Below are 25,053 nucleotides of genomic sequence, written 5' to 3'. Positions count from 1 at the left end.
TCCTTATGATATGGAGCCAGGTGGCAACCTTAATCAAGGCACACTGATGACATAAGGACTTTTAAACAGCTACGCATTTTTAATTAAGAAAACCTTTACACTTAGGCTACGGTATTTTTCTTTTTTTTTTTTTACTTCTATCAACAATAAATTCGGTACTCAGATACTGGTATGCTTTCTGTAATTAAATCTTTCAAAGGAACAGTACTGACGAGCAGCACCTATCGCTCCTTGAAGAAAGAAAATGCATCTTTCTGCTCAGATGCACTAATCCTGAGAGGTGGAACAAGTTCCTTCCTAAGGTGGTTCTTTCTTTTACCCAGCTGTGCATTATCCTTTAGTGTGATAATTTTTGTATTTAAATGTGATTTATATTCCGCCTTTCATGACTGGTCAGCCACTTCAAAGCAGATTACATTCAAGTACTGTAGGTATTTAAAGGTCAAAGGGCCTCAGCACATTTAAAGACTAAGCAATGGTCCTGCAGCGCTATTTACATATCTTTTAGTGGTCACAAATGTTTTTGCTAGTGGAGTACACAGATATTTGTGTTTTATTTTTCTATTTGCTTGGCTTTTGTTTCATTTCTTTGAAACCAGTAAACAAGATGAAAAAAAAAAAACCCAGATAAAAATGTCAGGTCCGGGACCCTTACTTCCCCAAACCTCCTGCAGCTTCTAAATGTAAACAAATCCTTCACCCACTCTCCTTGTCTTTTCATGGCTGGATTTAACAGATTTAAACTAAGTGTGCCCATAGGCAAGGGTGGGTGCCGCCTCCTCAGAAGTAAATTTTGATTCCCGATGCCCTCACTCCCCGATTGGCCGGTGCTAGGCACGGCGGTGGCGCTGGGGAGCGAGGGCGCTGAAAGTCTCCGTCTGTTGTTTCAGGAACATCATATGGTATTTAAAATTAGATGTAGTCAAGCCTTGCCTTTTTGATTCTCTCCCTTCTTGGTCTTTGTATTTGTAGTCCACATGCTGACTGTCAAATTTCCTATAATCTTCATAATTGTGATCTGTATTCCTGCAGTCCAAATCTTCATAATCTTGATCTACTTTCCTGCCATTAATATATTGATTTTCAGTTTCCCTACAGCTTTGATAATCTTGATCTAAAATCCAGAGATCATAATCCTGACTCCTGATAGCCTTTAATCCTCCTGGTCTTTTTCCAAATCGCTGTTTTTCCTAGAGATCTCTTCTTTCCTACAGTCCCTAGAACACTGGTCTGAGCATTGATCTACTGCTTTCTTACAATTCTCATAATCACTGTACCAGTCTCTATGGTCCATATATTGACTCCTGACTTTTTTGTAATCCTCATAGTCTTTTTCTGCCTTTGTGTAAACTTCATTGTTGTTATCCCAAAGACTCCTGACTTTTCTACAATCCACCCGAAAATGATCAGAATCCCTAAGGTTTATGTATTGATCATTGGGCTCACTATCCCAGGTGTCTTGAGTCAAATTTCTCTGATCAACACATTGATGTCTAGAGATGTGAATCGTGTGATCGATCGTCTTAACGATCGATTTCGGCTGGGGGGGGAGGGAATCGGATCGTCGCGGTTTTTGTTTTTTGTAAATATCGTGTAAATCGGGGGAGGGCGGGAAAACCGGCACACCCAAAACATCCCTAAAACCCACCCCGACCCTTTAAAATAAATCCCCCACCCTCCCGAACCCCCCCAAAATGCCTTAAATTACCTGGGGGTCCAGAGCGGGGGTCCCGGTGTGATCTTTTACTCTCGGGCCTGCGGTGCGTTGTAGAAATGGCGCCGGCGCTACCTTTGCCCTGTCATATGACAGGTCAAAGGTAGCGCCGGCGCCATTTTGTTTTTTGTCCCCCGACGTCAGGAGCATAGGAGATCGCTCCCGGACCCCCGCTGGACCCCCAGGGACGTTTGGCCAGCTTGGGGGGGCCTCCTGACCCCCACAAGACTTGCCAAAAGTCCAGCGGGGGTCCGGGAGCGACCTCCTGCACTCGAATCGTTTTGCCGTACGGCCGGCGCCATTTTGTAGAAGTAGTTGAGTGTTTGGGTTTTAGCTCCTTCATGTAGAAGACTGAAATAGTGAAGTCCCCAAATTAAAAAAAAACAGTGCCACATTTTAGGGTGTGGATTTTGAATTAGCCCTTTCAGGAGGCAGGATGTTGGTATGCTTGCTTCTGTTTTTGTTATGCTCTCAGAGAAAGAACCCTTAGAATTCTAGGGATGAAACCTAGGTATGAAATAGAAGAAAGGATGCGTTTTTTCTCTTTTTGAGAGAAATCATTTTTACCTTTTTGAGTTGGGGTTAACAAATTTTTATCCACCCTTTCTTCCTCCTTTTTTGGGTTCCTGTTTTCAGGACTTTAACTTTTGCCACCTACCTCAGTCCCCTTGGATACAGAGACTCGGTGCTTAAGGAGTCTGGAGTTTCTCAACCAGAGAGGTCCAGTGGACTAATGGAAGTCCTATAGGGAAATTAATCTCCATTCATTCCTATGGGAGAAGGAGAAATGAGGAGTACAGAGGAGACGTATGGCACCCATCCAGTGTTAATCACTCCAGTATCACCAAGATATTGGAGAAAGGAGTGTGGAGGTACTCTCCAGGTACCAAAAGGGGGAAAAGGAGAAGGAGTAAGAACATCTGTTCAACTGGACTAAAGGATATGGAACTTCATATAATGATATGTAAATTGGAAGTAATCATCCTATCCACCAAATTCTGGGAGGAAGCTTTAAAACTACCCCATTAATTGGAAAGGATCAGGAACAAGAGAATTAACTGACATCAGGATTTCATCATAAATTAATTGGAAGCTTAACATCACAGATTTAGTAGAAGAACTAAAGCTGTAAATGGACCATAAAAAAAACCCCAAGAACTTGCAACTGGATATTTACATCAATTTTCCTTCAGTCAGTAAACGTTAAGTTAGAAACCCCATCAATTGCTTCCAGCGTGATTATTCCTGCTGAATACAGGAGTCTATAATGTTGAATCAATTATAGAACTACGCTTAAGGCCTAGGAGATCATCTCCTTCTTCCCTTCTTCCCCAACAGGGCATCTTGTACTTCAGAGGAGCTTAATAGGGGAGGATAATTAACTAACTTAAACCCATAAACTTTGGGGTCTTGTAAGGGGGACAATATCCCAGGGGTTACACTTACAATATCACCAATGGTCTTCCTCCTTTCTCTGCGATAGCTGAAAAATATTTTGTCACCTCACTTTATCTCTTTGGCAATCCTTTCTCCCACGCAAGCTTTTGCTCTCCTGATTTCTTTCCTTCTCTCTTTCAGCTTTGCCACACAATTATCCCTGTTTTCCACTTCCTGCTTTCCTTTGTACGTTTTGAATGCTGCTCTTTTTGCCTTTATTTTTTTGCAGCCGCCTCTTTGGCGAGCCATATTGGTTTCCTTTCCTCTTACTTTGTGTTTGCTTTTCTTACATAACGATTTGTTGTCTTTATTATAGCTCCTTTAAAATTTATCTCACTGTGGTTCTACTTCACCCCTTTCCTCCCAATCTTTTAACACCTCTTTAAGATACATCCTTATTTTACCAAAATCTGGATTTCAAAAATTACTTTAGTCTTCAAGTGTCTTCTCTCTGTCTTGGCTGCTATATCAAGCCATACTATCTGGTGGTTAATGGCGCTCAGGTTGGCACCAACTTAGACATTAAAGATTCTATATCCATTTGTTAGAATGTGATGGCATGACCCTGTCCCCCCTCCCCCTTTGTCCTATGCGGGACCAGGCATTTAGCCTGTATTGAAATTGTCTATATGACTTAGACTTTCTTTTCCTGAGAACAGATAACACTTCTGAAAAGGTCATTGCCATGTGCCCAAGCTGCTTCCCCAGAGTCTGGAAATCTCTCTGAACTGCTTAGATCAGGGCTTCCCAAACCTGTCCTGGGGACCCCACAGCCAGTCAGGTTTTCAGGATATCCACAATGAATATGCATGAGATACATTTGTATACCATGAGGGCTCAGAATATGCAAATGTATCTCATGCATATTCATTGTGGATATTCTGAAAACCCGACTGGCTGTGGGGTCCCCAGGACAGGTTTGGGAAGCCCTGGCTTAGATGCTAATTTTAGTGAGGTCATTTGTCCCCAGATGGATGATAACATCGATTTTACAGTCCTTCCTTTCTTCTTTTATTGCATTGCCTATCTGGTTTGCATTTCTGCAAGCTGAGGGTCCTGGAAGGCATTTCACTGTTGTGTGTCCCTCTAATGACAGAGTCTCAAGGCAGAAAAAGCGTTTTACTATGTTTTGTTTTGTTTTTTATAGTATTTTGGGGTTTCTGAGTGCACTGAGTCTTTTTCCCTTCAGATACTGCTTCAGTTTCCGTTTCTGGAGCATCTTTTTTCTAGTTCAGAATAGGCATTTTGTGTGGGTATCGTTTGGAAGACAGGGTGTCTCTATGTTACAGGTCTTACCCTTCCAGATCCCACAGTAATCCATTTATTTATGGGTTTCTGATTCCTCTGAGGAAGTGGAAGCAGATATTCTGGATGCAGCACAGCTGGAGAGAGAGGGTGTCTCTTTTCAGATACCTCTTCAGTTTCCATTTCTGGATCATCTTCATTTTATTGAGATATCATTGGTGAGACAGGGGGTCTCTGTGTCACAGACATTCTATCCCCACTCCATTCTCCAAGCATTCACTCTTCCTCCCCACCCTCCCTTCCTCCAGTTGCACTCTCTACCTTAGTCCCCTCTCTCCAACTATCCTATCTATCCCCTCCCCCACTTCTATTCCCCTCCAGACACTCTCTTCTCCTTCACCCCACTACCCCTCAGGCATTCTCTCAGTAAATTTTGGAATCACTGTTGCGGCTAGACTGCTGTGAGGGTAGATGGTGGACTCTTGGGCCGGCCTACTGGAGATGATAGGGCAGGCCAGGAGGCGGAGACACAATCTGGCAAGGTTTCACCCGTAGCCTGGGACCCCCCCGGGAGGAGCCCGTAGGGGCCCGGGCCCTTGGGACTTAGGCGCTGCTGTGAATGTCCAGAAAGGCTGATGCGTAGGGTAGGCAGGGAACCTACCAGCAGCAGGGGCGGCTCGAGGATTGCCAGAGAGTCACAGAGAAAGACTAGGTCAGGAGGCTGGCCCAGAAGGGACACTGGGGCCAGCGCAGGCAGGCAGAGGTAAGAGTCCGTGGCAACCCGGGTAGGGTTGGTGGCAGGCTGCAGCGAGGTCGAAGGTAGACCGGAGACACAGCAGGCCGCAGGCTGCGGCGAAGTCAGAAGCAAGGCCGGAGACAAGCAGGCTGCGGGCTGAAGCGGAGTCAGAAACAAACCGGAGTCAAGGCAGGCAGCGGGCTGTAGCGGAGTCAGAAGCAATCCGGAGTCAAGGCAGGCAGCGGGCTGAAGCGGAGTCAGAAGCAAACCGGAGTCAAGGCTGGAACCAGGAAAACAACAGGAAACGCAACAGGAAGCAACTAGTCAGCTGGGAACCTCGTTGCAAGGCGTTTAGGGAATGACTGAATGCCGGTTATATCGGGAGCAGAGCGTGATGTCAGCCGAGAGGGCGGGGCCGGGCTTCCGGGAGCTGGGCGCACAAGAAGACCTGTTCCTCACCGCGAGGCCGGTGAGGAACAGGTCTGCAATGGCGTCTGCCACGTGGGAAGTGTGCGAACAGAGAGCCCCCCGGGGCCTGGGCCAGGCGGAATCCCGGGGCTGCCGGAGCGGAGGTAGGCGGGCCTGAGCCCGATCAGGAGAGGGGCGGTCGGGACCGCAACAATCACCTCAGTAAAAGCAATACAAGCTCTCCAAAACCCAGCAGTTTGGAAATAACACAAAACTCCCAAAAAACATTTTGAGCATATAAAGTAAACTTGTTCTACCAATAAAACACTAATTCCTAGGACTCAAACAGCAAAAATCTACCGATGACAAATAGCATTGCAAATATTACACTGGGCCCTTGAAAAACAATTTACTTCCTACTGAAAAAAGAGAACAAGCTGGACTTCAACAGTTTCCTGTACAGAAACTAAACACTATCCGGGAAACTATAGACTGGTGAGCCTGACTTCAGTGCAGGAAAAAATCGTGGAAACTGTTATAAAGAAACAAATCACAAAACATTTAGATAGTCATAGTTTGATGGGACACAGCCAGCATGGATTTACTCAAGGGAAGTCTTGCCTCACAAATCTGCTACATTATTTTTGAGGGGGTGGTAAACATATGGGCAAAGGTGAACCGTAGATGTAGTGTATTTCGATTTTCAGAAGGCGTTCAACAAAGTCCTGCATGAGAGATTTCTAAGAAAACTAAAAAGTCATGGGATAGGAGGTGATTATTGCGCCAGAGGTGGACCCTTGGGCCGAGGTGGGGTTGACACAATCCGTAGGTAAGGACCTACAGATCCCCACCATCGGCAGGTAGAGTGGGCTGATGGAGAGAGGCCGCTGGAGCTTCACCAATACCAGCCCTCGTTCCCTGAGGGTTGAGCCTTTGGGTGCCGAGGCCGGCTGGACTTAAGTGGGCCTCTGTATGTAGTCGATGTAGAGATCGGTTCAGCCCAGAGACAGCAGATGAGAGATGGTACAGTCTTACACTGGACAAGGTAGTGTCCTGGAGACTCGGGCGCTAAAGGAACGGAGGCAGACAGGGGGTGCCCGAGCAAGAGCAGGCCGAAGCCTGGATAGACCAAGTTCAGGAAGTAAGCTGGAGAGGCGTCAAGGAACAGGCTTGAGTCAGGGCTGGCGGCAATCCGGAGGCAGTGGCAAGCAAGGCTGAGGTCTGATCACGGAGATAGTCAAGCGTAGTCAAACGATGCGGGGGTTTGCGTCTGGAGATAGGCAATAGCGTTGTCAGGCGAAGCAGAGGTCTGGGTCTGGAGATAGGCAGTAGTGTAGTCAGGCGAAGCAGAGGTCTGGGCTTGGAGAGAGTCAATGGCGTGGTCAGGCCAAGCGGAGGTCCGGGCCTGGAGAGAATCAATGGTGTGGTCAGGTGAAGTGTTATAGATAGTGAGGTTTTGGGTGGACCCTTGAACACTGTGGTAGCTGACCATGCCCACGGGGAAGTCCCGTGAGGGGCCACAGGTCAGGCTCAGCTCTGGACACACAAACACAGATAGTTCTTTATTTAGTTTGAGAAGCCACCAGAGGTGGCAGTAGTGAGTAGAAGATGTAGCCCGGCTGGGCTAGAATTCCCCAGGGCGTTGGAACAGCGGTTTCTCTGGTAGCAGTGCTGTAGTGGAGAGAACTGAGAAAGTGAGTACAATAGAACATTCACAGAGTCCCACATATGGAGAAGCCTCGAGATAGGGAGAGCTGGCCCTCGAGGAGCGAGTACAAGATCCCTGGAGGTAGAGAGACTTGTTGGCAAAGTACTCACACAGCGGTTCCACGTAAGAGATGGCACTGGCGCTGGAACGGAGGCAGGCCCTCGAGGAGTGAGTACCTAGTTCCAGGGAGACAGCTCTGAGGAGTTGATGATAGTAGTACTCACTGATGATGTCTGTAGCGAATTCCTCCAAGTAGGAAAGGAGATGGATGCAGGCAACGGGTCAGGGAACATGGGCCCTCGAGGAGCGAGTACCGGTTACCTGACAGCAACCTGAAAGAAGCAAAGAGGCCCCCGAGGAGTGGGTACCCCGTTAGCAGAAAGAGTCCAATAGAAGTTGGAAGGCAGAGTAGCTGGGTATGGAGAGCGAATCCCATCCGTAAGATTACCCCTTGCTAACTCAACGGCTAGCAATAAACAATAGGCTTAAATATCCGGGCAACGTGACATCATCACGGGGGGATGCCCCTGAAGAACGCGCCAATGAGGAAATAAGAATGAGGGCCGCACGGCGGGCACGCGCCCTAAGCTACCTGGAGAGCATGGCGGGAGGCAGCGCCCAAGCCAGTCTGGGGACGCCGGAGAGGATGGCAGACGGACACCGCGGCAGCCAGGCATCCATCAAGAGCAGGAGGAGTCGCAGACAAGGAAAGGTAGGCGGAGTGAAGCCGTCGGGCAGCGACAGTCGTAACACGAAGCAAAGTCGAAGTCCGTGTAGGCAATCCGAGATATGGAGTAAGACAGGAACAAGGAGATAGGAACCAGAACAAACGAGGAACAGGAACGCAGGAGTGAGACAAATCTCTAGGAGGCAACGAGTATTCGACCAGCGAGGAGACTTGTTGCAATCGCAAAGCTAGGGAGTGGAGCCTGTGCTTAAATACTGAAGCTCCATTGACGTCATCATCCGGGGCTGTGGCTAGGTTCCCGCTGCAGTCCCTACTTAAACATCACTGATGCGCGCATGCGCCTAGGGAGGGGCGCAGTGCCGAGTAGCAGCATCTCTCCGCGGGCCACGCGGAGAGGCCCGATGAGAAGCAATGGACATGGTGGCTGGACCGGGAACGCCAGGGATTGCAGCAGGGCCGGAGGCACCGGGGGAGGGCAGAGCTGACGGCCCACCACTGCCAGCGAGGAGGAACCAGGAGGTGGAGTCACTATAGAAAGGTGAGGGGGCCGTGCCGCAGGTCTGCCGCGGACGGCACGCGTAAGAGTGATGTCTTTTTGTGGATTGCAAGTTGGTTAAAAGACAAGAAACAGAGAGTAGGATTAAATGGTCAGTTTTCACAGTGATAAAAGGTAGACAGTGGAATACCTCAAGGATCTGTACTTGGACCAGTGCTTTTTAACATATTTATAAATAATCTGGAAAGGGGTACAGTGAGTGAGGTGATCAAATTTGCTGATGACACAATATTATGCAGAGTATTTAAATCTCAAGTGGATTGTGATGAATTGAGGGAGGATCTTACGAGACTGGAAAATTGGGCTTCCAAATGGCAGATTAAATTTAAAGTGGACAAGTGCAAAATGATTCATATAGGGAAAAATAACCCTTGCTGTTACACAATGTTAGGTTCTATCTTGGGAGTTACCACCCAGGAAAGAGATCTAGGCATCATAGTGGATAATACATTGAAATCATTGGCCCAGTGTGCTATGGTGATCAAAAAAGCAAACAGAATGTTAGGAATTATTAAAAAGGGAATGGAAAATAAAACAGAGGATGTCATAAAGCCTCTGTATCGCTCCATTGTGAGACCACACCTTGAATACTAGGGATGTGAATCGTTTTAGGACGATTAAAATTATCGTCCGATAATTTTAATATCGTCTTAAACCGTTATGGAACACAATACAATACAGATTCTAACGATTTATCGTTATAAATCGTTAGAATCGTGAGCCGGCACACTAAAACCCCCTAAAACCCACCCCCGACCCTTTAAATTAAATCCCCCACCCTCCCGCACCCCCCCCAAATAACTTAAATAACCTGCGGGTCCAGCGGCGGTCCGGAACGGCAGCGGTCCGGAACGGGCTCCTGCTCCTGCATCTTGTCGTCTTCGGCCGGCGCCATTTTCCAAAATGGCGCCGAACAATGGCGGCGGCCATAGACGAAAAAGATTGGACGGCAGGAGGTCCTTCCGGACCCCCGCTGGACTTTTGGCAAGTCTCGTGGGGGTCAGGAGGCCCCCCACAAGCTGGCCAAAAGTTCCTGGAGGTCCAGCGGGGGTCAGGGAGCGATTTCCCGCCGCGAATCGTTTTCGTACGGAAAATGGCGCCGGCAGGAGATCGACTGCAGGAGGTCGTTCAGCGAGGGTTCCGGCGCCTCGCTGAACGACCTCCTGCAGTTGATCTCCTGCCGGCGCCATTTTCCGTACGAAAACGATTCGCGGCGGGAAATCGCTCCCTGACCCCCGCTGGACCTCCAGGAACTTTTGGCCAGCTTGTGGGGGGCCTCCTGACCCCCACGAGACTTGCCAAAAGTCCAGCGGGGGTCCGGAAGGACCTCCTGCCGTCCAATCTTTTTCGTCTATGGCCGCCGCCATTTTTCGGCGCCATTTTGGAAAATGGCGCCGGCCGAAGACGACAAGATGCAGGAGCAGGAGCCCGTTCCGGACCGCTGCCGTTCCGGACCGCCGCTGGACCCGCAGGTTATTTAAGTTATTTGGGGGTGGGGGGATTTAATTTAAAGGGTCGGGGGTGGGTTTTAGGGGGTTTTAATGTGCCGGTTTTTCGATTTTTCGATTTTTCGATTTTTTAATGATTTTTCACGATTTTTCACGATATTTTACCCCCCCAAACGGCAACAATACGATTCCCTCCCCCTCCCAGCCGAAATCGATCGTTAAGACGATCGAGGACACGATTCACATCCCTATTGAATACTATGTGCAGTTCTGGTCACCGCATCTCAAAAAGGATATAGCTGACCTGGAGAAAGTGCAGAAAAGAGAGACCAAAATGATTAGGGGCATGAAATGGCTGCCCTATGAGGAAAGAAGTTAGGGCTGTTCAGTTTGGAAAAGAGACAACTGAGGGAGGATATGATAGAAGTCTACAAAATCATGAAAGGACTTGAACAAGTTAATGTAAATCTGTTATTTACTCTCTCATATAATAGATAGCCCAGGGGGCACTTCATGAAGTCAGCAGTAGCTCATTTAAAACAAATCGAAGAAAATTCTTTTTCACTCAGCATATAGTTAAGTTCTGGAATTCATTGCTAGAGGATGTGGTTACAGCACGTAGCGTAAATGGGTTTAAAAAAGTTCCTAGAGGATAAATCCATAAATTGCTATGTCGGTAATTAATAACCAATAGGAGCTTGTGATCTATCTAATGTTTGGATACAAGACAGATACGTCTGACTTCATTTGGCCACTGTTGGAAACAGGATACTGGGCTTGATGGACCCTTGGTCTGACCCAGTATGGCATATCTTATGTTCTTATAAAATATCTTACCTCTGTTACACATGCAGAATGCAGACAGACCCTCACCTATTACAGAATAAGGGACTACAAGGCCTGGATTTTCTAAGGTCACAGACCTTAGAAAATCCGGCGATAACGGGGGCGGGGTGGCGAAGCAGGGGCGGGCCTGCGAAAGCCGGCAGCGATTGCACCTCCGAGGTGCAATCGCTGCCGGCCTTCGCACCCAATAGCACCATCGTAAAAGTGCCACCCTGACTCCTCCCCTTCCGGTGCGGACGCCGCCCAGAACCTGCCCTGATCTAGGTATTGCACGTGAAAAGGGACTTTTCGCGTGTGATCCCTTTTGAAAATGACCCCCTAAGTTAGAAATAGAAAAATGTAAACAAAAGCTGAACTAGAAACTCCAAGAAGTTAAACTCTGCATGCAATACAACACTGGGGAAAGAGAAACAAAAATGCATTTCCTTCTGTACTTTGCAAAATACAAAGATATCAAGAGATCCACATTAGCAAAGCTAACATATTTCAATTACTAAACTTAAAATACAATATTTTCTACAATTGTCTGTGAATTTTATTTTTTCTAATCACATTGAACCTGGTCTTTTTTTATTCTTTCAGTGCCTTCCTCTTCTCCACTTTTCTTTTCCTGGGTCTCCTTTCCATTTTTTCTCTCTCCTGTTTAATTCACTTCCTTCCCTAAACAATGACTCTACCTCTCAGACAGGTCTTGCCTCTCACTTTTTCTCTCTCCTGTTTAAGTCACTTCCTTCCCTAAACAATGATTCTACCTCGCAGACAGGTCTTGCCTCTCACTATCACCTCAACCCACTAGCTACTAGTTACTTTGGATCTGTTTCCTTCAGGATATCTTTTCTATCTAAATCAGTTTTTGCCACCCTGTTATGTATCAGGAAGAACACAGTATTTATTTGTAATTTTGATCCCAGTTCCCATAACCCTTGTTCGATGTAACGCATTCTTTTATGCTTCTCTCGTTTCGCTGTAAACAGATATGATATGTACTTTTGCACATGAATGTTGGTATATAAAAGTTCCAAATAAAATAAATAAATATATCTGTCTCTGAAATTATTTTCCTTTCAGCCAGATGTATTCCATGCATTAAGAAACACAGAAGGAAGGCCAAATGATTACCAGTATGGTTAAAAGATGAGGTGAAAGAGGCTATTCAAAAATTGGAAAAAAGATCCATCTGAAGAAATAGGAAAAAGCATAAGCATTAGCAAGATAAATGTAAAGCATTGATAAGACAGGCTAAAGAAAAGAAGTTGGCCGTAGAGGCAAAAACTCATAATAAAAACATTTAAAAATATATCCAAAGCAGGAAGCCTGCGATGGAGTCAGTGTGACTGTTAGATGATCGAAGGGTTATAGGGGCACTTAGGGAAGATAAGGCCATCACGGAGAGACTAAATTAATTATTTGCTTCAGTGTTTACTGAGGAGAATGTTAGGGAAATACCTGTTCCGGAGATGGTTTTCAAGGGTGATGATTCAGATAAACTGACCCAAATGAAGATGAACCTGAAGATGCAGTAAGCCAGATTGACAAACTGAACATTAGCAAATCTCCTGGACCAGATGGTGTACATCACAGGGGCTGAAAAAACTAAAAAAATGAAATTTCAGACCTATTACAAGTAATTTGTAACCTATCATTAAAATCAACGGTTGTACCTGAAGACTGGAAGATGGCCAATATAACCCCAATATATAAAAAGGGCTCCAGAGGTGATCCGAGAAACTATAGACTGGTGAGCCTGACTTCAGTGTGGGAAAAATTGTGGAAACTATTATAAAGAATAAAATCACAGAGCATATAGATGGATATGATTTAATGGGACACAGCCAGCATGGATTTACCCAAGGAAAGTCTTGTCTCACAAATCCGCTACATTTTTTTTGAAGGGGTGAATAAACATGTGGATAAAGGTGAATCAGTAGATGAAGTATATTTGGATTTTCAGAAGGCGTTTGAAAAGTCCCTCATGAGAGGCTTCTAAGAAAACTAAACAGTCATAAGATAAGACGTAATGTTCTTTTCTGGATTGCAAAATGTTTAAAAGACAGGAAACAGAGTAGGATTAAATGTCTGTTTTCACAGTGGAAAAAGGTAAACATTGGAATGCCTCAGGGATCTGTATTTGGATTGGTGCTTTTTAATATATTTATAAATGATCTGGCAAGAGGTACAAGTGAGGTGATCAAATTTTCAGATGACACAAAATTATTCTGAATAGTTAAATCACAAGTGGATTGTGATAAATTGCAGGAGGACCTTATGAGACTGGAAGATTTGGCGTCCATATACAAAATTTAATGTGCAAGGTGATGCATATAGGAAAAAATAACCCATGCTGTAGCTACACAATGTTAGATTCCATTTTAGTAGTTACCACCCAGGAAAAAGATCTGGGCATCATAGTTCATATTACATTGAAATCATCAGCTCAGTGTGCTGTGGCGGTCAAAAAAGCAAATAGAATGCTGGGAATTATTAGGAAGGTAATGGCAAATAAAATGGAGAATGTCATAATTCTTCTGTATTGCTCAGTGGTTAGACTGCACCTTGAATACTGTGTGCAATTCTGGTCACCACATCTTAAAAAAATATAGTTGCACTGGAGAAAGTGCAGAGAAGGGCAACGAAAAAGATAAAGGGCATGGAACGGCTCCCCTATGAGGAAAGGCTAAAGAAGTTAGGGCTGTTCAGTTTGGAGAAGAGAGGCTAAGGAGAGATATCATTGAGGTCTACAAAATCATGAAAGGACTTGAACAGATAAATCTTATATTGGAACAAAGGTATATAAAACACCAAAATAAATAAATAGATGTGAAATGATTATTTATCTTTTCCAATAATACAAGGACTAGGGGGCACTCCATAAAGTTATCAAGTAGCACATTTAAAACAAATCAGAGAAAATTATTTTTTACTCAACGCAATGCAATGCAAAATTAAGCTCTAGAATTCACTGCCAGAGGATGTGGTTAAAGCAGCTAGTGTAGCTGGGTTTAAAAAAGGTTTGGATAAGTACCTGGAGAAGAAGTCCATTGAAATCATCAGCTCAGTGTGCTGCGGCAGTCAAAAAAGCAAACAGAATATTAGGAAGGGAATGGTGAATAAAACAGAAAATGTTATAATGCCTCTATCGCTCCATGATGAGACCACACCTTGAGTAATAGTTCTGGTCGCCACATCTCAAAAGAAATATAGTTGCACTGGAGAAAGTGCAGAGAAGGGTGACCAAAATGATAAAGGGGATGGAACAGCTCCCCTATAAGGAAAGGCTAAGGAAGTTAGGGCTGTTCAGTTTGGAGAAGAGACGACTGAGGGGGGATAGGATAGAGATCTACAAAATCATGAAAGGACTTGAACAGGTTAATGTAAATTGGTTATTTACTAGTTCAGATAATAGAAAGACTAGGGGGCACTCCATGAAGTCAGCAAGTAGCGCATTTAAATAAACTGAAGAAAATTCTTTTTCACTCAGCACATAATTAAGCTCTGGATTTCATTGCCAGAGAATGTGGTTACGGCAGTTAGTGTAAATGAGTGTAATAAAAGCTTTGGATAAGTTCTTAGTAGAGGAAAAATCCATAAACTGCTATTAATCAATAAAGAATAGTAGCTTGAGTTCTATTTAATGTTTAGGTATTTGCCAAGTACTTGTGACTTGGATTGGCCTCTGTTGGAAACAGGATGCTGGGCTTGATGGACCCTTGGTCTGACCCAGTATGGCAATTCTTATGTTCTTATCCCATTATTGCATGATCTCTGACTCAGTGACGTGAATGTAAGCCCTGGGTGGGATAAAGGCACATAGAAATAAAATAGACCCTATCTGCAACTAGTTCTCCATAGATAGCTTTTACTTCTGAAGTCCAGGGCTCCCTGTAGGGAGAGGCAATAAATATAGCTTCAAGGCCCTTTTGCATTTACCAATGTACACAGCCCTTTTCCGGTCCCTGTAAACAGCACTGATAATCTTCATAGTCTTTAGCTGCAATAATCATACTGAGAGGCAATGTGGTTTCCAACTTCTTTACTGATATTTGATTAAATTGAATGAACATTTTTTTTGCAGCACTCAGATGTTAAGTAAAGTTGATGAACAATAATGAAGAATAAAGAATAATACATTTCTGACCTCACATTTCTAGTAATCTTTGAAATTGATAGAAGCCAGTTCCTTAGCAATTTCTCTCCTTTTCCTTTTCAATTACTCAGTCTGAAGAAAATGTAACCCTTTTTGTCAGATGTGCTGTATCCTAAGGGTCCATAAATTAATTTATTTCCTGGGGCTAACTCCATTGCCACTTCCTCGGTCTTTTTGTCCCAAGTGATGGGTTCTTTGCTACTGGGGGAAGAATGGCTTTCATGACCTGGGTGGTATAATGAAATCCCTTTCCCCTTGTATGCTGCTGAAACTCCTCACTGTGATGGTATTGCAGGCAACAGGCAGGACACAGTTTCGGTGTTCAAATTAAACTTTACTATGATTTCTTCATCTATATAAATAAAAATGTTAGTTTGTACCAAATCGCTAATCTCAGCAACCACTTAACCGATTGCGTTCAAATTTGGACACAAGTTTCACCTCACATACGGCAAGGATCTTCTACACTTACATTACATATATGTCACACTGGGGGCTGGTGAAAAAGTTTTAAAATTTGGTTCCACAAAACAGCGACATCTGGTGGACGTAAGCGGAAGCTCTTACACCTTGCACAAACACTCACACCCTACACACACGTGACCAATGTTTGCGATTCACACACCCTCCAAGCAGACACAAATCCACCCTCCTCACACCCCCCCCGCACACATGCCAATTGTACGTATTTCACACACCCTCAAAAAACACACAAAAACCCAATAAATACCAGCATGCTACACTGGGAGGCCGGACACATGCCACATGTTTTCAATTCCCACACCCTACGAGATCACACACAAACACCCTCCTCACACCCCTCACGCACATGACTTTTCTACTTACTGCCCTCAACCTCCGAACGCACGAAAAACTGCAGAATAGTTCGGGCTGCTCCAGCGGGAAGGGGCAACACCGCTCCGAGACACATCCCATACACTACGGCTATTGGCTGCCAGCAATCAAAATGGCGCTGATGGCTCTTTCCCTTACTAGGACACTCGGGAACGCCAATAGCGGCAGTAGCTCATGTGACATAGTAAGGGCGAGGGCCCGTCAATGCCATTTTCTGAACTGGCAACCGGCGCACCTTCGCCCTTATTATCTGAGCGAGACGACCGCTCCCATTGCTCCACCTAGAGGGCCCGGCACCAATACTTCCATGCCGGAACGAACGCCCGCTCCACCGACTACCATTTTTGAAAGGTATCGTCGGGCCTGCAGGGGGGGGGGGCGTAGGGATGTTCTTGCATCCATGTTCGGAGTGGGGGGGGGGGGCAGGGGGCAGTTCCGAGATTCTGCAACTCTTCTGGGTTAGTCTATTTCACCGGCCTGGTGGGGGAGGCTTATATAAACACAACGTTTCTGTGGGGATTACTTTGGGGTACAAAGGGGGAGGGCACCCACAAACACATACACAAAATGTGCACCATCTCCGAAAGGTTACAAAACAGCCCTCACCAGGTGGGGAATCACTGAGGTGACAGTGAGGGGAGGGAGAATGAGGAGGGAGGTAACTGTCAGGGGAGGAAGAATGAGGGGAGAGGTGAGTGTGAGGGGACAGAGTTGGAGTGGGGACAGGGGAGGGAAGGGGGGGGGGGGAATGACCAAGGGGGAAGAGGATGAGTGACTGAGCTAAATGAGCAAGGGGAAGGGGCAGGGAGGGCAAAGAATCTGACTCAGCCACTGCAACGCGTGGCAGGGGTCCACTAGTAATAAATAAATGTCCAATCAAGTAATTAACTAGTTCCGAGTTACAAGCTGTGCTCACACTGGGTATTTACAATTTGGACTTTTCTTCTTTTCCTCTGTATTTGTGTCTCTGGTATTAGCGTTTGGGGTGACACTGGCCCTTCCTGATGTGTCCCAGCTGGGCAAGGAAATCCTAGATGTGAGAGGAATCCTTTCAATCCCAAAAAAATCATATCCTAGGTCGCCAAGGGTCCAGTTCTTCAAAACCCTAGCCTGTGTCCTGTGTCCCATAGGGTGGAGATCCAGTTGTAGATGTCCAAGGATCTTGTCTCACCTCTCTATACGTCTTCAGACTCCTCCTTATATGACCTCCCTTGAGGAAAGGTCTGATGCTGGGGAAAAAGCCAGGAATGCTCAATCATCCAGCTTCTGTGTGAGAAATGGTGGTAAAGCTTCCTCACTGACAAAAAGAAAAAAAAACACTTTCAAAGTTCAAACTTCCTCTAAAGTGATGATTCACTGCAGTCCCTTCACTGACAGATATCCTAACACCTAGCCCCTGGATCTGGGGCATTTCTTTTACTAAACTGAAACAGGGTCTCACCTCAGTCAAAAAAATCCAAACATCTTTTAGTGCTAAGAAAAGTCTCTTCAAGAAAAATGAGGACAGATCCTCATGTCAGGGATGTACATGTGGACTCTTCCTCCCAACGCATGAGCTAGGCCAGCGAGGTCCTCACTCAAAACAAGAATACTAGAAAACAGCTCCTCGCCCTTCAAAAATGAACACAAAAAGGCTACACTCTCTGCACTCCTAGCTCCCCCCTGCCCCCATCTGGGCTGGGATTCAACCATCTCAGCCATCCTCTGGAGGAGATGCTGTAAAGATGGTATCTTCCTCCTAGCTGTCTAACCAAATGGGTAGGGATCTAGGTCCACCATCTAGGGAGTCCCTACAAAAGTATAATCCTTCTTCCAACTCCCAGATTTATATCAATCTTCTCCCACTGTCGAATGGTTTGAATTTAGTCCCAACATACTAACCAGAACACAGCAAATCCAAATTCTCATCTTTCCTGCGTGCTTCTTTAATATCTTAGATCTCCTTCTGAAAGCACCAGTGGGCACTCTCTTTTCAAGTGCAGCACACTTGAGTCAATAGGAAAAAAAACCAACAACTCTTAAACAATACCTTCAATTTCTTCCCTCTGGTAATGGACTGGAATTCATTCCTCTCTGATGAAACCTCCACTCCTCAGGTTCTTCCTAGTTGAAAGACACCTCTGCTCCCAATGGTTTGGAAACTGATTCTCTGGGACCAGGGGCACTGAGTTCCAAAAGGATCAAAAATAGACTTGGATTCAAAAGGGGGGCAAAAAAACCCCAAAACAAATAAGAGACAGGAAGGGTGAAAAAATGTCCTTGTTTCCCAACCAAGAAGATAGTCACTGCAAAAAAAACCAAAATAACTCAAAGTGGAACTCCTCTGCATCGGATCACTGACTGATCTATCCACTTGAGGTGAGATAGAAAGCAGCAGAATCTTCCCTACCCCCAGATCTAACCTTACACAGGGATTCCCCCAAATCAAAAAATGGATCACAAAGAGTAAATAAGCTAAAAATAGATCAGACAAAAAACTGATCCCACAAGGACAACTCAAAAGAATCCTCTGAACTAAGTTAGCAAAAATAATTAACAGGAAGCAGGGACATCCTGCTTTCTGAAAGTTTAACCTAAAAATCCAATTAAAGGGTCCACTGACATCTAAGTGAAACCAACAAAAATCCACACCATAAGATGGTGGCAGGAGTTTATATACTTATAGAGCATACCATCTGCAGCTCCTACATGGGGGGGAGTCAAAAACCAACCTCTCTTCATTAAATCTCTCTGAACCTCTCCAGCTAGTTAGTAAATTCCTTCAAGTAAGGAAACCAAAGGTTCCTTACATAAGATATTGGACAAATTGGGAATATAAAATAAATATTTATCTCCACTTTCTCTTATCAAAAGTAAACCATGAATCTCTGTCTATTCTTTCTTCATTAATCTAGAGTTGGGAATATGGCTGATTAAAGTACAGAAATTAGATATGGGAATCTAACCAAATTCAAACTTTTGAAAATCTTCTTCAAAAATATCATGTCCCAGAGTCAAAGTTATCGATATATAACAGTTTCAAGAAGTTACTGGAAAAAATTAAAGCAAAGAGTTGGATTCCAAGGAAGCCTAATTTAGTGGAATCTATTATATGCAAAATTGATATTAAGATCAGGCCAATTTCAACTATGTACCAAAGATTTCTTGAATCAATAATTGATGATTCATATCTACAATCTCTAATTCGTAAATGGAATGCTGAACTGTCAACAAACTTAGACCTAGATTCATCAAAATGCTCTAAATTTTGCATGAATAACACCTGTGATAAGGGAGGGAGAGAGAGAGAGAGACTTTTTATACAGTTTTCATAGTAGTCATTAGTCAACTATCTATATCACTATAGGAGGGTCAGCTAATAATGTGAGGTGAGGTTTAGGGTTTTGGGGCCAGTCTGACATGCAGAGTGAGACGTATGAACAGCACAGTACACCTCGGTGAAGATTTGACGTCATTTGGAGTGAGGAAAGTCTAACAAAGATGAGATTTCTACAATGTTCTCTCGCCCTAGCTTGATATTACCTCACTCCAAATGATGTCAAATCTTCACCGAGGTGTACTGTGCTGTTCGTACGTCTCACTCTGCATGTCAGACTGGCCCAAAAACCCTTAAGCACCACCAAAACTTCACCTTGAGTTGCTAGATGACTCTTCTATAGCGATATAAATAGTTGAATACTGTGAAGGGCTCCCCAGAGGCTCTTTCTCTCTCTCCCGCCTCCCCCTCCACCCCCAAGCCCAGAAATGGCCAAAATGCAATCTTTATCGCAAATCGTGTTTCAGGCATATCGCAAAGCTTAACGTCAGGAAAAAAGGTGTAGTTATTTCTGGCATTAAAAACATGCGATAGTGATATTATGCTATCACATGGTGCGATATTGCTCCTCATTTTCATTAGTCCCGCCCAAACCCCGCCCCTATGAAAAATTTGCATTCGTGCAGTGCGATACCGTTAATATCGTGGGCGTTAATGCCATAACGCATTTTGATGAATCACCCTGTCTGACAAATATGATTGCCTTGATATATGGCATGATGCTCATCATATTTCAAAATGCCGCAGAAGGGCTAAACTGCTATGTCGGTAATTAATAATCAATAGTAGCTTGTGATCTATCCAGTGTTTGGGTACATGGCAGGTACTTCTGACTTAGGAAGTCATTTTCGTAGCGTACTGCACGCGATAGCTAGATCGGGGCGGAGTCAGCCCCGGAAGAGGAGGAGTCAGGGCGTCGTCAGGGTGGATGCGGCGGAAACTTCGCTGGCGGCGAAAAGGTAAGAACTCTTTTTGCTGCCAGTAGTGCACCCAATAGCACCACCTTTTACGAAGGTGCTATTGGGTGCGAAAGCCGACCTACCCCCCGCTTTGCCCCCCTTTACCGCTGGATTCTCTAAGGTCTGCAACATTAGGGGTGAATAAACATGTGGATAAAGGGGAACCAGTAGATGTGGTATATTTGGATTTTTAGAAGGCGTTTGAAAAAGTCCCTCGTGAGAGGCTTCTAAGAAAACTAAATAGTCATAGGATAAGAGGTAATGTTCTTTTCTGGATAGCAAACTGTTTAAAAGACAGGAAACAGAGTAGGATTAAATGTCTGTTTTCACAGTGGAAAAAAGGTAAACAGTGCCTCAGGGATCTGTACTTGGATTGGTGCTTTTTAATATATTTATAAATGATCTGGAAAGAGGTACAACAAGTGAGGTGATCAAATTTGCAGGTGACACAAAATTATTCAGAATAGTTAAATCACAAGCGGATTGTGATAAATTGCAGGAGGACCTTGTGAGACTGGAAGATTTGGCATCCATATAGGAAATTTAGGGACAGATTTTAAAAGGGTTACGTGCATAATATACGCGCGTAACCCTAAATATGCAAACTACTAGTTAATCAAAAAAATTATCCAAGTAATTCATCTCCTCCCAGTTATGCCCCTGGAATGTTCTTAAGTTATCCAGACAAATTTTAACCAGTTGAGTTATCTGGCTAGAATTTAACCAGATATGTGCCAAAAAAGTCAGCCAAATAACGTCTGAGTTATCTGGCTAAATGCTTCTGAATATGGACCTCATACATACAATGTGCTTACTTTACTAATAACATGCTAAAGTGTTTTAGTTTGCGCCAAAATGACATAATGACATGAAACAAAAGCTTGTTAATTTTTTATGTTGTTTCAGATGCAAAACAACCCCAGAACTATATAACCAATATTGTTGATATTTTCATGTCATTTTAAAATGACAACACATGCCTATTTTATGTAGGATGGCAAGATAGGGCATCACACAGGACTCAAGAAAGCTAGAAGTATGTGTTGTTGCTGGAATATGAAATCAGAGTGTAAGGATATTTTTGAGACGGTCAACAGGATGACAATTATTTATTTAGGATGACAATTGGAAATGATATTTCTACATAGTACAGTGAAAATATGTCAGGGGTATCTTTAATGGAACTGTTAGATTAATTTTTTCTTTATTTAGCAACGGATCCGCAAACCTTTTCCTTTCTTCCAAACCTTCCCACGTTTACCTTGCTGTTGTCTCTTTTGTGCTATCCTTTTAAAATTCATTCTTTGGCCTTGGGAACCACAGGATGATTTATAATTCTTATTATGCAAACCACTAGTTAGTCAAATGCACAGCAAAGTGATGTCTCTGGCAGGGCTGGCTGACAGAATGGCGCTCGTGATAGCGTGCCGGCGGACCCTGTGCTGGGGCAGTACCACGACTCCCGCCTCCCCCATCCCCGTCCGTCACAACCCCAGCTGCTCCACAATTCATAAGGACCCCCCCTTTGCCTTTTATATGCCAAGTCTGTGCTGATGAGCAGTCATGACAAGTTCATTAATTACTGCCAGTGCCAGTGTACCTTAGCATTTCAGCCCCTTTCCAAAGGGCCTGATAAAGACCTTGATTGTCTGAATAATGAAAGCAATGCTCAGCAGACTGTGCATCGCCTCTAATAAATGAAAAGTTGCGGCCCTTGTTAACACGCTTCGTCTTCACTGCATCAGGAAGATTTCATAAGGACATAAATGAATTCATCCTCCAGCGTTTTATTTAGGGAGAAATTTGTGTAATTACTGTCTGTGTTTATCAAAATTTCTCTCAGTATAATCCGCAGCAATGGACTTATTGGCTGCAATGGTGCACTTCTCGAGCAATCAGAAATGGTGTTTTTTTGTAAATGTCTTAGAATGGGATCACCATAAAATGTGGGTTTCAACAAACTACTACTCAAGTTATTTAAACGTTTCTGCTACCTTATTTTTCTTTTTTTTTGGGTGGGGGGAAAGGACTAAAGCAAATATGTAACTACTGAGTTTGAGACTATATATCAGCATGAAGGAAAAAAGCACATGAGGAGGGCAACTTCGGAAAATCTGCAGGTCTGCAAGCTGAAACTTTCCCTTTGAAAATCCCGTGGCAGGCCGATGCTGCAAAGAGTCTCTAGCCTGTGCACTTTGCAGTAAAAATAGGACATGCAGGGATTTGAAAATGAAATAGTTTTATTTATTTATGGGACCCTGAAGTCCTTCCTTGTCCGTGTGGCAAAAAAAAACAAACAAACATGCTGCGGTCAATTTACCACTAAGGGGCCCATGCAATAAAACTGATGCTAACATTTTTTTTAGCAGACAAATTTGGCATAGCAATTAACATGCTATGCAATAAACGTTCGAGACCACCCTAAAAACAAATTGCAGCTTGCAAGTTATCCCAAAAAAAGCATATTTTGTATGTTCCTGCATCAAGAAATCCCACATGCTAACCAGCCCAAAGAGAAAAGGTTGGTTAGCAACACGATATCCTCCTCCTCCCTGTTCCTGCCGAGTGACAGCACCCTCTCTTTAATGACAGCACAACTGAACCCCCGCTGAGCGATGGCACTTGCCCCCTCCCAAGTAACAGTACAGTGATTGATGGCATAACCTGCGCTACCCTCAAGTGACAGCACAACCTCCAGTTCTGAATCCCTCTACCTCCCTCCCCCATAGTGACAGCACCTCCTCCTCCTCCTCTGTTGAGTGACAGCACCACCCACCCTTTCCTCAGAGTGACAGCTCCACTTGCCCCCTCAAGCCTCCTACGTCCAGCCCCCTCCAGTGACAGCACATCCCCTTCCAAGCCTCCTCTGACCCTGACCCCTAGTAATAGCAAAACCCCAATCCTTCCGAGTGACAGCACCCAACCCTGAGCTGCCTTTGAAGCCCTGACCTGTGTGTGTGTGTGGGGGGGTGGGGGGGGGGCAGGAAAGCTTTCAAGTCCCTCCTGCTCATGCACTGCAAAACTTTCCTTGCTTCAGAAAGGTCACAGGGTGCTGGGGCTTCCTGCTGGGGGTGGAAAGGGGGGGGGGGGGGGGTGGTGGTGGAAGGATTTGGAGAGGACTCAGGAGCTTTTCCAGCTTTACCATGTCCAGGGGAAATAGTAAGAGATTATACCACATTCTTTCTTATAGGTCCAGTAAAGCCTCATTTGCATACAGTGCTCCCCCATTTGCATGTAGGTAGGTGTTGATTCTAGCTCCGACACGCTAACATGATGGGGGGCTGTCTTAATATGTGCATTAAAAGGTGAATTTTAAAAGCCCGGCGTGCGCATCGATTGGGGATGTGAGCACAAGTTGGGCTCGCGCGCTCCAAACAAATTTTAAAACCAGCCCAGATGTGCGCATATCTCCAGCTGCGTGCACATCTGAAAACGTTTTCAAAAGGGGACGTGGGTGCTTCAGGGCGTGGCCAAGACATGTCCGAGTAAATACCTTGCGCGCCTGGGTGTGCGCCCAGATCCCCTGCTGCATAAGTTTACTTCTGCTAGGGATGAAGTGTAAGCTTAAATTAATAAAAAACTAGCCATACCTGAGTGGTTTAAAGGTTCTGGGGAAACTGGGGTAACTGGGGAAAGCGTAAACTATTCAGACCAGAGGGGTTTGGAGGACCTAGCTGTTAACTGGGTGAACTGGTGGACGAACTGGGGAAACTGATAATGGCATGCACACATGCCCCTTATAAAATTCCCCAACTTATGTGGTAGAAGTGGGATTTGCACACCTAGAATCGCACCTACTGAAAATTAGGCACACATGTGCGTGCATCCAGACGATTTTACAACATAAAGGGGTAGGTTTTAAAAGGTTGCGCATGGGTGTACATGTATGCGTGCTACCTGGCTCGCGCACATGTACGCAAGTTATAAAATCAAAGGTCGGCGCATGCAAGGGGGTGCGCAATTGTGCATCTAGCGCGCGCCGAGCCGCACTGCCTTCCCCCGTTCCCTTCCCCCAAACCTGACCTTCCCACAACCTTTCCTCCCCCTAGCCCTAATCTAGCCCCCCCCCCCCCCCGAAATTTAAATTTTATCTTTTGCACCTATCTCTGGGCAGGCGCAAGTTGCACGTGCCGGCAAGCTGCCGGCACGCGATCCCTCAGCAGAGCGGCAATGGGTGCTGGGTTGCAGGCCTCTGGCCCGGCCCCCGCCCTCGCCCCACCCCAGGATCGCCCTTTTGTAAAACCCCAGGACTTACACGCGTCCCGGGGCTGTACACGCGTCGCCGGGCCTTTTTAAAATAGGCCCAGCGCGCGTAAGGCCGGTTACGCGCATAAATCCTCCGGATTTACGCGCACAACCCTTTTAAAATCCGGCCCTATGTGCATATACATGTGCCAGTTATAAAATGGTTGCATCGCGCACATGTGCCAATGTGCACCCGTGCGCCATTCTGTAAAGTTGCCATCATCGCCCTTACTGGATATCGTGCTGTTTTTAGTGCATTCAGAATGACCTTAACGTGCATATTCATCTTTATTGTGCACTGCACATCCCTAAGTCATTAGTTTCTAATTCTTTATGCTATTACCCAAGTACCCCTGGGCACAGCCTTGTTAGAAAAGTCATAAATGATATGCGCACCTGATGGATGTGATCAGGTCGTGTAATTATGAATTCACAAATTGTGGGTCTCATGTATGCCGCATGAGCCAATTGGACGCCAGTGGATGTGAAGCAAACAGATACTTTCTAGTTATCATGACTTCTCCCAGAGGTCCATGCAAGTCGTTTAAAGAAATGTTAAATATAATGACTTAGCATGAATATTTTTAACTGCTCTGGCGTCAGTTTTACTGATTGCCATCTCTACTACTAAAATATTGAGCAGTACACAGAGGACACAGTTTCCTTTAAACATAATTGTGAGATTTGCTGCACGATAGTATTAGCTCCTTAATAGTCCTTGTGACAAATTTGACAGTTGCTTTAATAT

Source organism: Rhinatrema bivittatum, chromosome 4 (genome assembly GCF_901001135.1).
Source record: "Rhinatrema bivittatum chromosome 4, aRhiBiv1.1, whole genome shotgun sequence".
NCBI lineage: Eukaryota > Metazoa > Chordata > Amphibia > Gymnophiona > Rhinatrematidae > Rhinatrema > Rhinatrema bivittatum.
Note: the sequence above shows the minus strand (reverse complement) of the source record.